The 13,893-nt window shown below is 38.6% G+C and overlaps 1 protein-coding gene across 1 annotated transcript in view; it reads right to left on the reverse strand.

The window, feature by feature from the left end:
* Nucleotides 1-13,893, reverse strand: part of LOC122808999 (zinc finger protein 2 homolog) — a 242,552-nt gene that overhangs the window by 182,442 nt on the left and 46,217 nt on the right. The gene's annotated exons all lie outside the window — the stretch shown is intronic.

Consider the following 13,893-nt stretch of genomic DNA (forward strand, 5'->3'; position numbering starts at 1 on the left):
GAGTCTGGAGTAAGCATCCTGCCTATTGTTTTAAGGCTAAAGTTAATGACCAGAATTTACATATGGAATGTCCTTTATTGCTCTCAGTGTACAATAATGTAAATGCAGTTTTTGTCAGCCTGGGAACACCAGGAAAGTGTAAAAGATGATGTAATGTTTTATCAGAACTGCTGTTTCAATTTAAACAATGAGAACCAGAGATTATTAAGCATTTTTGTCTGACTAGCCAACTCAGCACTCTTTTCTTATGTAAGTTATCTTAGACTTATGTTTTCTTTTAGAGAGCTAGAAATTAGAAAGTTTAGACTGTGTTTTTCTGTGATGTCAGACCTGTACTACTGATTTATTTTAAGTATTTCTGTGTGATCTCTGAACTCTCTTGACTAGTTCTGCCTGTGTAGTAGAAAGTATTGTCTTGTGGATTTAATTATTTATTATCAAATATTTTAAAAAATATTTTAAAACCTTTTAACTGTGGCTGGTTTGTGTAGAGATAATTTAAGCTCTTAAGTGTACTTGCATACCTTGGGTAAAACTGTACAAAGCCACTCTAATAAGCTTTGACTGTTTCGTCACATCTACCAATTGGATAATAATATTGCACAGAAACAATTGGACACCCTTTTAAGGGCCTTTGAGTAGCTGATAAATATTAGCTGGGTGGTGGCAACTGGTACTATCGCATAGTCTGGGTAAAAAGGGGCACAGCTGGAGAACCTGTGCCAACCTTCCCCAGAAGTCTCTGTGTGGTTGTATAAACTCTTATCTCAGTGTGGGTGTGTCAGCTACTTGGGCAGGGACATGAAGCACTGGTTGGACAGAGAGGGTGCTGGAGATTTTAGCTTGCCCAGCTAGGCTGAGATCTGGACCCTACAGCTGTGCCACTGGGGAGTCTTATTGGGGACCTGGAGAGCAAGGGAGTGACCAACCCCGGACTGGCTGTGATCTCTGTGTGCTCTTAAGGGAAATTGTACTTTACAGTGTGAATTTGTTATCCTTTCTTCATATATGAGATGCCCTCTCTGGTGTTAGTGGTGAGGATTGAGGCTCCTTAATTGCTGGAAATCCACAATAACGAACCAGCATGTAAAGGATTGCTGAAACTTGCTTTTGCTTTGATTTAATAAAATATGTATGTAATAATGACTAGTAAGCCATTACAAAATAAAAAAAAAAAACGCTTTGAAACAGCTTTTTTCAATGCTCAAAAAATAAAATAATTTAAAAAAGTCTTTCCTTTATATTTCTTAGCCCTAAAAAAGACAAGAGACACACATGCACCACAGTACACCACTCCCACCACAAAATAAAATGAAAAAAAAAAAAAAAAAAAAAAAAAAAAAAAAAAAAAAAAAGAAAATAAACATCATACCAATAAAATCAAAACTGTGTATCAAAAAAAATCAAAATAATATTAATGGATTATATACATAATAATCAATGTTGAACATATTACATAAGTAAAATTGTACACATTGAAGCTATGTATGCCTAATAATATCAGTCTAATAATTCAAAAGGTCCAGAAAACAGAACAAATTATATATAATATATTGATTGCTGGGCCAGGGCATGGGCGTCACAATCACAATTCACATTAAATAGTCAATTAACATTCAAAATAACCAATCAAATTCACAATTTCATTAAACTGTTGCTAGGCAAAAAAGCAAACATTATGTATCCCTCCATTCACACTTATTTGCATTTCAACTTATGTTTTTTGAGAACAGGTTTCAACGACAGATAGTCATTCAATCTACTCCCTGAATGCAAACTAAGTATGAAGATCCCCTTTAATTCACAATCTTCTATGTAATTTACTATATCCCCCATTCGCTTACTCTCATATATCACATCTATTACCATAAATTTAAAGTGACGCGCACCTCCCTCTTTCAATATGTTTCTCAATAGCACTAAACTGTTGTCCTTTCTGTATGCAGTACAAATGACATCACTTTCATTCACTCAATCTTCTATTTGATTTGCAAAGATAAAATGCATAGCAATATGTGCAATACTCTAAATATACAATATTTTTAGTGTTACAACCTGCCTCTATATAAAATTTATATACTTTCCCCGTATCTGGGTGTATAAATGCAGCTGTCATATTTACATAATTGAAATATGCAGAATTATAGCATTTCCTCATACCTTTGTTCCTTATAACTTTCCATGCTTTTATTTCCTCACCCTTAGGATAGCATAACATCCTCTTTAGGGAAATACTATTTTTGTAATAAAAACTTTGGTTTCATCCTAACAATAGCGGATATTTTTGGCTCACCATTCAATATATTCCAATGCTTATATATTATATGCTTCAGGGCTAGAGTATCTGAGCTATAAACTATAGGGACAAACATGGTTGTGTCTTAAATCTTATATCCAATTCTTCTAAATCATGATAAAAATCACTATCCTTTCCATCTAACCTGGAGGTGTGCATAAATTGTCCAGTTACATCATTTTTAAAAAACTGAGATGCGTGAATGCTAGATCGCTGTAACAATGAAAATCTAGGACATTCCTTTTTATATAATTTTGAATACAACTGTCCTTCATTATCTCTACATATTTTAATGTCTAAAATGTCGATCTCAGTATCAGAACTATTCATAGAGAAGGACAAAAAAGGAGAGCTATGATCAATGTACTTAAGAAACATTTCTAGGTGCTCCTGAGAGCCCCTCCCCAATAAAATAACTATATTGTCCACAAATCGACAATATACAATTATATCTTCATCATATTCGAAGGGAATTGCCACACTTGTTTCCCATTGGCCTATAACCATGTTAGCATAGCTATTGGCACATGATGTGCCCACAAAAAATAATCATTAAAACAAAAACATTGTATTGCAAAACACAAGCTATTAAAAAGCATAAGTCAATAAAATGTACGTTATAAGTACTAAATCTACATAAAATAGACTTCATACTTATACCCTCAAGTTCTGGTATCACTGTGAAAAGTGATTTAATGTCAGTTGTTACCATTTAATATTTAATACTTCTAGACAACATATTGGTATACTCATTGTGATGCTCATGCATTGACCTAGTAATCAAGGAGTCTCAATCCTTACCACTAGCACCAGTGAGGGGCATCCAAATTGGGAAGGATAAAAAATATACACACACAGTAAAGTACAATTTCCCTTAAGAGCACACATAGATCACAGTCAGTCTGGGACTGGTTTCTCCCTTTCTCTCCAGATCCCCAATAAGACTCCCCACTGGCACAACTATAGGGTACAGATCTCAGCCTAGAACAGGTTCTCCATCTGTGCCCCCTTTCTGCAAGGACCATACAGTAATACCAGCTGCTACCAACCACTAATATCAGCTACTAATAAGGACCTTACCAAAGGGTGTCCAATTATTACTGTGCAATATTATTATCCAGATAGTAAGTGTGACCCAGGGCTAAAGCTATTGGAGTGGCTTGACCAGTATCACTATATACGTGCAATGTACTCTAAAGCTTAAATTATCTTTACACAAAATAGACACAGTTGAAAGGTTTAAAAATATTTAATAATAAATAATAAAAACACAAAACAATACTTCTTACTACAAAGTGCTAGTCAAGAGTTCAGAGATCACATAAAAATGCTTAAAATAATACCGTAGAATAGTTCTGACATCAATATAGAAAACATCTAGACTAAACTTACTATTTTCTATCCATATCTAAGGGTAACCACAGTTCTAAATAAACTTACATGTAGAGCAAAGCAGAGTACTGGTGAGTTGTTGTCAGCTTTAGACAAAATCCAAAATGCTCTCCCTCTGTCTCTGAGAAAGTCCTTTTAATTTATAATACATCCTGCTGACTCATTTTAGATTACATCATTCTTAACAATTCTCTGGTTTCCCAGGCTATCAGAAACTCTACTACATTTACTTTTCTTAGTAAGCTTGCACCTGGTTAGGAAACCACAGCAATTAAATATATTATATTTGTAAAATCTAGCAATTAACTCTGGTCTCAAAACAATAGAAAGATTCTGCTGGTTAAGACACCACTGGTCTGAGCCCTGACATCAGTCATAAAATGCTTGACTTATCAGCTTTCTTAGAGCAGAGTACACTGTTGTTACATTTTTGCAGTTCAACATTTAATACAGTTTTCATATGGCTTTTATTAATATTTACAAAGACAAAGAATTATCTACAAAATTCTATCTAGCTAGGCTGGCACCCTTCACATATCTTCCCATTTCACCCCCCCCCTTCCCCCCGTGGAAACTCAAGGTAGTTTGTCAAGTGTCCCTTGAGAAACTTTGCTTGAGAGGGTTAGGTCTATCTGAGTATACCTTACCTCATTCCCTGTCTTGAGACCCCATCTGCGTTGGCATTGCTGCTCCCACTGCAGTGCTGCACGGACATATCATATGCTTTAAACCCTAAGCGCCATCTTAGCACCTTGTCTCCTGCCATGCCTACCTTTTGGCACTGCTCACGGGTCCTGCAGTACCCTGTTACATCTCTGGAAATTCCAGGCCAAGAGAAGTTCTGCATAATACATCTCTTTGTACGTTTTATGACCATATGACCTGCAAAGGGAATATCATGGGCTATGGCTAGAAGTGCCAGATGGTAGGCTCTAAGTACTACTGACTGCTGTATTCTCTCAGCTTCTAGCTCTCCCTCAGGGGTCCACTCTCTATACAGTAACCCTTTGACCCAGTATGCAGATTTTCTCATCCCCTGAAAATCATGTGCCTCACTAGCTATTTGCCTCAGGCCTTGTAATATAGGATCTGAGAGCTGAGACTGTCTCAACTCTCTCTTTGTAACCCATCGCAACTCCCCTTCAACAGGAAGTCAGGCATCCTCTGACATCGGTGCCTCACTGTCAGCCTGGGTACTACTACTCACCTCTGCCTTTGCAATCACTCGGTCCAAGGGAACATCAGTACCCACAAGCAGCTGTGGCTCACCTTCAGTCTAACTGCTACAGAGTAGATCCCTCCTTGAAGTAACCACCTCACCAGTCCTGGCTGCAGGTGTGCGGTCTGTCTGGGTCTCCCCAGGTTACCAGACCCACATGCTTGCCTCCAAGCCTGACTGTGTGTAACTGCATGAGCACATGGTACTGCATTATCAAAATCATTCCCTATTAGGACATCTGTAGGGATATCCTCAAACACACCTACTTGCTGGTTTCCTTTTCCACTCTCCCAGTCACGGTGAACCCTAGCCAGTGGTATTTGGAATGGGGTCCCTTCTAAAGCTCTGACTGGAGTAGACTGCCCAGGCAAGTAGTGCTCCTCTGTAACCATTGCAGGCTTCATAATAGTTATATCAGAGGCTGTGTTTCTCTTAGCAATAGCCTCTTTGTGATTCACTACAATAGGATATAACCTCTGGTGGTAGTTTGGTACCCTTGTTGCCTCAAGACAACCTACTGTTGGCATGTTGTCCTTCCCACTTATGGGCTCCATCACCTTTTGTTCCCCACCTTGCCTCCATGGACATCTGTATGCCTCATGGCCCCATTGGTTGCATTCAAAACATTTAACCCTAGGTCCTAGACATGTACCTGGACTAGTGGCTCCCCCTGTTACTGGCAGATTCTGTTGGGGCAGTCTGGGGTGCTAACCATGGGTTCCTTTAGACCCATGGGCAGTACTGGGGGTTCCTTTCCTGTGCAGTGATGCCCTGCTTGCTAGGTATAGGTCTCCCTTCTTCCCCAACTCATCTGAAGTAGCAGATTGTCTATCAGCTAACCAGATCCTCCTGTCCTCAGGCAAAGTGCTAATGGCTTGTTCCCTCACCAAAAGTCTGCCAGCCCTTCAAAAGTGGTGACCTGACATCCACTCACCCACCTAAGAAAATAAGTGCTCAGTTCAGCAACATATTCACACACATTTTCATCTGCCTTGCGTCTATGATCACAAAACTTTTTCCTATAAGTTTCAGGTGTTACCTTAAAAAATTTTAACAGACAATTCTTAACAGTAGTATAATCAAAAAAATTGTGATCAGAAAGTTTAGACAACACATTTACGGCTTTACCATGGAGTAAGGGGGTCAGGAACTGTACCCAAAGCCTTTGGTCAAAATCATACTGTTTGCATACCCTGTCAAACACATGCATGAAACTATCAAAATTATCTGCTCTGTAAACTGTGGAAGAAATTTACTGACCTTTTCTGCTTCTGGGGTCTGGTTACTCCCTTCCCCATTACCTCCATGACTCTGGTCAAGAGTCAGCATCTCCTTTTCATGCTGCCCCTGCCTTTCCTTCTCCTCAGCTTACAGGTGCAGCAGTTTCTCATACTCCTCAGCCTATAGAGGTCTCAGTCTCTCTGCTGCTTCTGTTTCCAAATGCCTGGCCTCCAACTCAAGTCTCTTTAGCTCCAGATGGATTTTTAAGTTCTTTGTAGAAAGGTTGAGCTGTCCATTCTTTGAGTGTTGCACATCTCCACGGCCAGTCTGATCACCCTTCTGTTTGCTGTTTTCTGATGCAGCTATGACAAAAGATGCAATCATATCTGCCTTAGTCAGGTTTCCATGCACCAGTCCCTTAGCCTGGCACATCTCAGCCAACTGGCTCCTTGTTAGCTTGCCATACTCCTTTGCTGACATGCTTGCCTGCTCTCCTTGACTAACTAAGTTAACAAAAGAAATAAAACAATTGTGATCTGAACTCTGAATATTTACTGTGTGGCTGATTTAGAGTACAAAAAGACCTTCAGTGATCACTGTACACAAGCTACAGGAATTCACTCTCCACACCACTACAAGCCAATTGCCAACCAATTAATATGTGGTGTGGACATCCCACCACTGCCAAACAATTAATATGTGATGGCCGTGCACTGACCCAGTAATCAAGGAGCCTCAATCCTCATCACTAGCACCAGTGAGGGGCGTCCACATTGGGAAGGATAACAAATACACACACAGTAAAGTACAACTTCCTTTAAGAGCACACATAGATCACAGTCAGTCTGGGGCCTCATTTCTCCCTTTCTCTCCAGATCCCCAATAAGACTTCCCACTGGCAGCTATAGGGTACAGATCTCAGCCTAGAGGTCAAGCTAAAACATCCAGTGCCCTCTCTGTTCAACCACTGCTTTGTGTCCCTGTCCAAGTAGCTGACACACACACTTTAAGATTTGATTTAGATACAAACACACGGACACTGCTGGGGAAAGCTGGAACAGGTTCTACATCTGTGCCCCCTTTCTGCCCAGACTATACGGTAGTACCAGCTGCCACCAACCATTAATAGCAGCTACTAATAAGGCTCTTACCAAAAGGTATCCAATTATTACTGTGTAATATTATTATCCAAATAGAAAGTGTGACCCAGGGCTAAAGCTATTGGAGTGGCTTGACCAGTATCATTATATACATGCAATGTACTCTAGAGCTTAAATTATTTCTACACAAAACAGCCACAGTTGAAAGGTTTAAAAATATTTAATAATAAATAATAAAAACAGAAGACAATACTTCTTACCACACAGTGCTAGTCAAGAGTTCAGAGATCACAGGAAAATGCTTAAAAATAATACTGTCGAATAGTTCTGACATCAATACAGAAAACAGCCAGACTAAACTTACTATTTTCTATATATATCTAAGAGCAATCACAGTTCTAAATAAACTTACATATACAGCAAAGCAGAGTACTGGTGAGTTGTTGTCAGCTTTAGACAAAATCTAAAATGCCCTCCCTTTGTCTCTGAGAAAGTCCGTTTAATTGATAACAGATCCTGCTGACTCATTTTAGATTACATAATTCTTAACAATTCTCTGGTTTCCCAGGTTAACAGAAACTCTACATTTACATTTCTTACTAAGTTAGCACCTAGTCAGGAAATCACAGCAATTAAAAAAAATAAATATGTAAAATCTAGCAATTAACTCTGGTCTCAAAACAATGGAAAGAATCTGCTGGTTCAGACACCACGGCTCCAAGCCCTGAGATCAAACAGTCATAAAATGCTTGATTTATCAGCTTTCTTACAGCAGAGTGCACTGTTGTTACATTTTTGCAGTTCAACATTTAGTACAGTTTTCCTATGGCTTTTATTAATATTTACAAAGACATAGAATTATCTACAAAATTCTGTCTAGCTAGGCTGGCAGCTTTCCCATATCTTCACACTCATATAACTCATGACAAAATTGTCTCATATCACATAAAACATATTCATAATTTTTCAATACTGGACTTAAAAAAACTTTCCAAATAAATAGATGTTGGTTCAGTGATCTAGCCTGCACCCACAACTATAGGATGAAATGGAGGAATAGTGGGGTGCTTACATATTTTTGGCATGCCATGCAAACAGAGGACAGTAGGTTCATCAACTTTTAAGTATTCAAAAGCATCTTTATTTATATCCTCTCTGATAAGGCACTCATATATAGTATCATTGTATTCTTGGCAAAGTCTACTTATCTCAAAATGAGTAATGGATCTAAACGTATTGTATTGTCCAGCATCCTATTCATAGAAGTATAATAAAACATAGCATTCATAATAATAATAAAACTGCCCTTATCAGCAGGCCAAATTACAATGTTATTTTCTGATTTGAGTTCATATAAAGCTTGCTTCTCATTCAGAGTCATATTATAAAACCTATTCTTTCTATTGTCATTATTAAGCAATTCATATATCTTTTTCTTACATAATTGTACAAAGGCGTCTACTAATGGTTGATTCTGTGGCCCTTGAGGATGCTTGCTATTATGCGGCTGAGTATCGGCATGGGCTTGCAGTTGCGGTGCATTCATACTCATAGACAGAAGTGATACCCGGGTAAAGGTTTGCCCTGCCGATATATATACCCAAGAGGGATTGGGACTAGGCTTGTGGGACACCACTTGTAACTGCTTAACTGTCTTTATTCCAGAGTGCAATGAGCTTTTGTCTAATCATCTGTCCTTCCAGCAGTTTGCCATCTAGTGACAACTGAGGTTTATATTTAATGTTTGAGTGTATATAGACTTGTTTATTTAAATGCTTACAACTGACGGTCAAAATGTTCATTCTGGAAAATAGTCTTTCTTTGTAGTTAGTCTGAACTATTTTGGTCATTACTGATCAGTGAACTACTCTGGTAGAAAAATATAACTGATTTTAATTAAGAAATTAATTAATTAATTAATTAATTAATTAATTAATTAAACTCAGAACAAATGAGAAAAACAGTAGCAGGGTAAAGAGAAAGGCAGTGGAATGCAACTTTTTTAAGCAGCCATATACAGCTATAAAAAGTACTGAAACACAATCCTAGAGCAGAATTCACAAACCTGCTACTACTGCAGTCCTACCACAGACTATGACAGACTATAGAAATTTACCAGTAACACTATAATAAATGACTAAATGAGGCTCAAATCTGGCAGTAGATCACAGTCCTGCCACAACTATGAATGGCTCCAGACTGGTTTCAAAATACAACAAAGGTACATTTTACATGTAATTTTACTCATTGGAACAGAAGGGCAGTATGGGCAGCCATCAGCTAGCAATAACCCAAGCATTGTACACTTTCTTCAGAATAATACATCCAGACTGCAGTATGTGTGTCCTACTACTGGTCAGCCTAACGTACATCTGGCTGCTTGCCAATGCACAGGTGTTGCTTCACTTAGATTTATGATCACTCTCTCCAGACTACAGTTATTACTGTGTGTTGCTAACAGGACTTCAGGATGTACAAAGCAGCACTGCAAAGGGATGCTGTTATGAACCTACTTACTCAATGGCAAGCTTTTCATCCCCCACTGGCGTGACAACATCAATGTATTCCCATAACAATGTTGTTAACATATCTTCATCTAGACACACATTTTGGAAACCCTGTAGATCAGTGACACAATCAGTAGATGGTGAATTCTAACCAAGATGAAATTCTGCAGTGTGGAGGGTGTGATGTTCACTTCCTAAATTATGTTATGCACTTAGTTCCCTTAATAAAACTCAAACTGTGGAATATAACTGTAAAATACGTGCCTACAAAATATTCAAATAGAAAACAGTAGGCAGTCCACAACTGAGCTCAAAATGGAATATCCTTTATTGAAACACACAACCAAGTGATCCTAGTTGAGTATGATGAAAGGAAGTGAGCATCACACCCTCCATACTGCAAAGTTTCTTCTTGGTTTGTTTTGGACCCAGTGCAGGCTGCATACTGGGTTATTCTGAAGCTTTGAGGGATACCATGGATTTCTCTTTTTGTTGTTGTTGTTGTGGATGGTGACCTCTCAAACGTCTCTTTGACAACCTCATATGGCCAGCAGCATCAGTTCTACGTAACTACTGGCAACATCCTGCAGTTTCCGCAGCTGCTCCTGGTGTTAGTATAGCATGAGTTCAATGGTTAGTCACATCAGCTGATACATCAGTGGTTTGCACAGAAAAATGCTGGGATACGCAGTACATTCGGTCTGACAAGGTATGTGCATTTTTCCTTGCAAAGCATTCAAGAGCCACTATCCATTTCAACAAACCTTGGCATACCTAATATGTCATAACTTTGTTTTCTTGAAAGAAAACACATGAAGGAAAGTAATCACAATCGATGCTTCAATATGCTGATACACCTAGCATAAGCATTGATACAGATGTACTAAGGTAAAGATATTGCTTAGTAACCCTGACCCACAGAAACTCAAAGTGTTACCAACACCCAAAGCCAACAGTAAGACAGTATGTAACCCAAAACAGATGCTTCAGTCACAACATAAGGAAAGCCCATGATGATAAATGTTCCGACAATGTAACCCTTTGGTTTACTGTTATTTCCTTTTTTTACTGGGATATTTTATGCCTTTTTAAATCAAAACAAGTTTACTGCTGTTAGGCTTATACATTCATTATGATATGAATGTTTAAATGTTTTTCAACAAATTTAGAATGTTAACACAAGAAATAGTTCCAATAATAAATGTCTGTAGTTCCAGTTGTGAGCACCCAGTGAAGAATACATTTATGAATACAAGTTTTGGGTACTGCGGTTGTTAGGATTATTAATTCTGGAAGATCATAATGCTGAAGGAAAGTATGGACAGATGCATCCACTGTTTATTTTCACTTCACATTAAAATAATCCATAACAGTAAGTTTGGTCTTGGTGGTAAAAACAAATAAACTTTTCTGCTACCAACATGCTGATAAGGTCATAGATATTTATTGAGCTTACAAACACAAGGGCTTTTTTAAGATTAGTCATGCACCCCAAATCTCTGACAAGTCCTGATACCCTTGATGAGTGTAAGCATGGACCTGGAAGATGAACCATTTACAGGTTACCTATGTCCATTAGAGACATAGGTGTCAAACCAGGGATGAATTTCCTGTTCCCCATCCAATTGTCCAAGTTACACTTGAATTGGGTTAGGAATGAACTCTGCTTCACATGGATGGGAGCCTGTTCCCAAGAATGGGTACTCTCTGGTATACTTACATGTCTCTACAGCAGATCCTATTTATATCACAGGCAAGGTTTATACGCCACCGGGGTAATGTATAACTTACATGACTGATGGTAGCTTTATCTTGTCAACTTTGATTGCTGTTGAAATCTATAAAAAAGCAATTGATAGTAGTTTTACATTGCTAACGTTAATTGATGTCAAGGGGGAATCTCTGTGGAAAATATGGGGCCTACTAGTCAGTCAAGACACAAAATGAAATTATCATGCAGTAAGATGGCAACCTTCCAAACACCTTTGTCTGCAAGTTGTAACTATCGCTCAGATAACGTAATAGGATGATAGAAGCTGGCCTAGCTATTCATCAGCTGTTTTTTTAATATACTTTTTGCAGCAATGTGTGCAAACGTGGGCAGATTTGCACTGTGCCAATTACATTTACCTGGGTCAGTAACAGTACTGTAAACGTGGGCTACAGTTGGGATGAATATCACAAAATAACAAAATAGTTGATAAATTTGGTACAATGGAATGGCTATAACATAATATAATAATTTGTTTTAAAAGTACTTACAGTGCAGTCCACGATATTAATATCAATACACCTGACCAAGTTACTTCAACAGATACTATTCCTGGACTTCTTCTGATAAGGGGACACTTTTGTCAAGTGGATTATCCCAGATTGTTAGCAAATTCATTATACATAGTCTTTTTTTTTTTTTAATTTCTGTACCCTTCACGGAGTTACTAACTAGTAGTTTAATATAGAATATTTGAGCATGAATGACAGCACAACTCTTAGTTTAATGGGTTCCAGGTGCATTTTCACAAAATGTGAGATTCAAGGAAAAAGAAGTTTACTGTTTCTTTTGCCAAATCTGTTTTCAATGTGAGAGTGTTTTGTTTTGTTTTGCTTAGAAAACGTCTGTCATTTTATATGTCAAATTTTAAATACATTTTAAAAGAAATCCAAATCTCTCTGATAATTGCAAAAGTAAAGAAGAAAACAGTTTGTACACAGACAGGTTTGAACAATGTTTATAGTAACTGGGGAGAGAGAGCCAAGTAACTAGACATACACAGTAACCTTGGAAGTAAGAGAAAACAGATGGATTCATGAATGTGTGGTATACACAAACAAAAGGGGAAGGGCAGTTGTGAGGAACCAGTTGAAATTAGAAGTTTCCTCATCAAAGGTTATGTTTGTCCTACATTATCAGACTCAAAATATTGACTCTTCCTTATTTGCCATGTCATATTTGCTACCTGCAAGATTGTTCATCTCAGATGTAGGCCAACATCCTCGACCCTTTGTAATTCATTGCATCAGTTCCCCACCTTCTCCATAAAAGCGGATTCCTTATGTCTACCTTAAACATACGCAGCTCTGACATTTGTATTTTCACTTTCTTCTTGAAAATAAAGTTTTGCTCTGCCTCTCTTTCAGCTAACTGTGTACCAATGCCTGGCGCCATGGCACAGAGGGATGGAGCTGTAACTGTGACCCAGGTAACCTGGATTCGATAGGCAGCCCTGTCAATGGAGAAGGGGTGAGGGGACATGGCCTGGTCACCTCACCTGAGGGTGGAAAAGGTTGTGTGCACTCAGGAGGCACATTTGTGGGTGTGATCTCCCTGTTCGAGTTCAGACAGACCACAGTACCTGCTTTGGGAGGAAAGTCAGGGTTACTAGAAGGAAACACTCCTTGCTGAAGTGAGGAGACATCCTTCCCTGTCAGTCCATTGCATGCCCCTCCCTCATAGTTCACTGGCTGTGCACATGGAGCTACAGCATAAAAAATTTGAAAATCCTTTGCACCACCCCTGACAGCTGTCTGAATGATGGCCCTTCTGAGGGAGTTCTCGTCCTAGTGATGGGAAACAAATGGGTTGACTAACCATGAGGGGGATCATGATGTGTAAATACCTCCTTTACTCTTCTCCAGTGGACAGATCTGCAGTCTCCACAGACTTTTTCTATAGTTTAGTCCTTCTACCCCATTAAATATTCTGGTTGATTTTCTTTATATTACTTCAGTCATACCTATCTTTCCTGTAACTTCTCCAGAGCAATGCAGGATACTGCAGATGGGACATCAGCAATGCCCTTCAATGTAACAATTAATTTACTCTCCTTAGGAGTTTATACATCTTGTGAGCATCCAAACATCCTGTTGGTTTTAGCTATTGCCCACCTGCACTGACCCTAAAGGTTCACTCTAGTTGTGACTCCTATCAAGGTACTTTTCTAGTTCCTTACTCCCCAAAGTAACTCTTTAATTGAGGCTCTCTTTAAGGGGTTATTACCCTCACTGTGTAACACCCTGCATTTTTGGTGGTAACTCACCAGCCATCTCTCTGCCTATTCAGATTTTATTTTATATCCCTGCTTAGGGTGCCTTTTCATTAAGTTGTACTAAAATTCTGTGTCATCATCAGACAGTTTGGTCTTGTTCTCTTATCCTGGT

Source organism: Protopterus annectens, chromosome 1.part1, assembly GCF_019279795.1.
Source record: "Protopterus annectens isolate FY-2018-M chromosome 1.part1, PAN1.0, whole genome shotgun sequence".
In the NCBI taxonomy this organism is placed as follows: Eukaryota; Metazoa; Chordata; order Ceratodontiformes; family Protopteridae; genus Protopterus; species Protopterus annectens.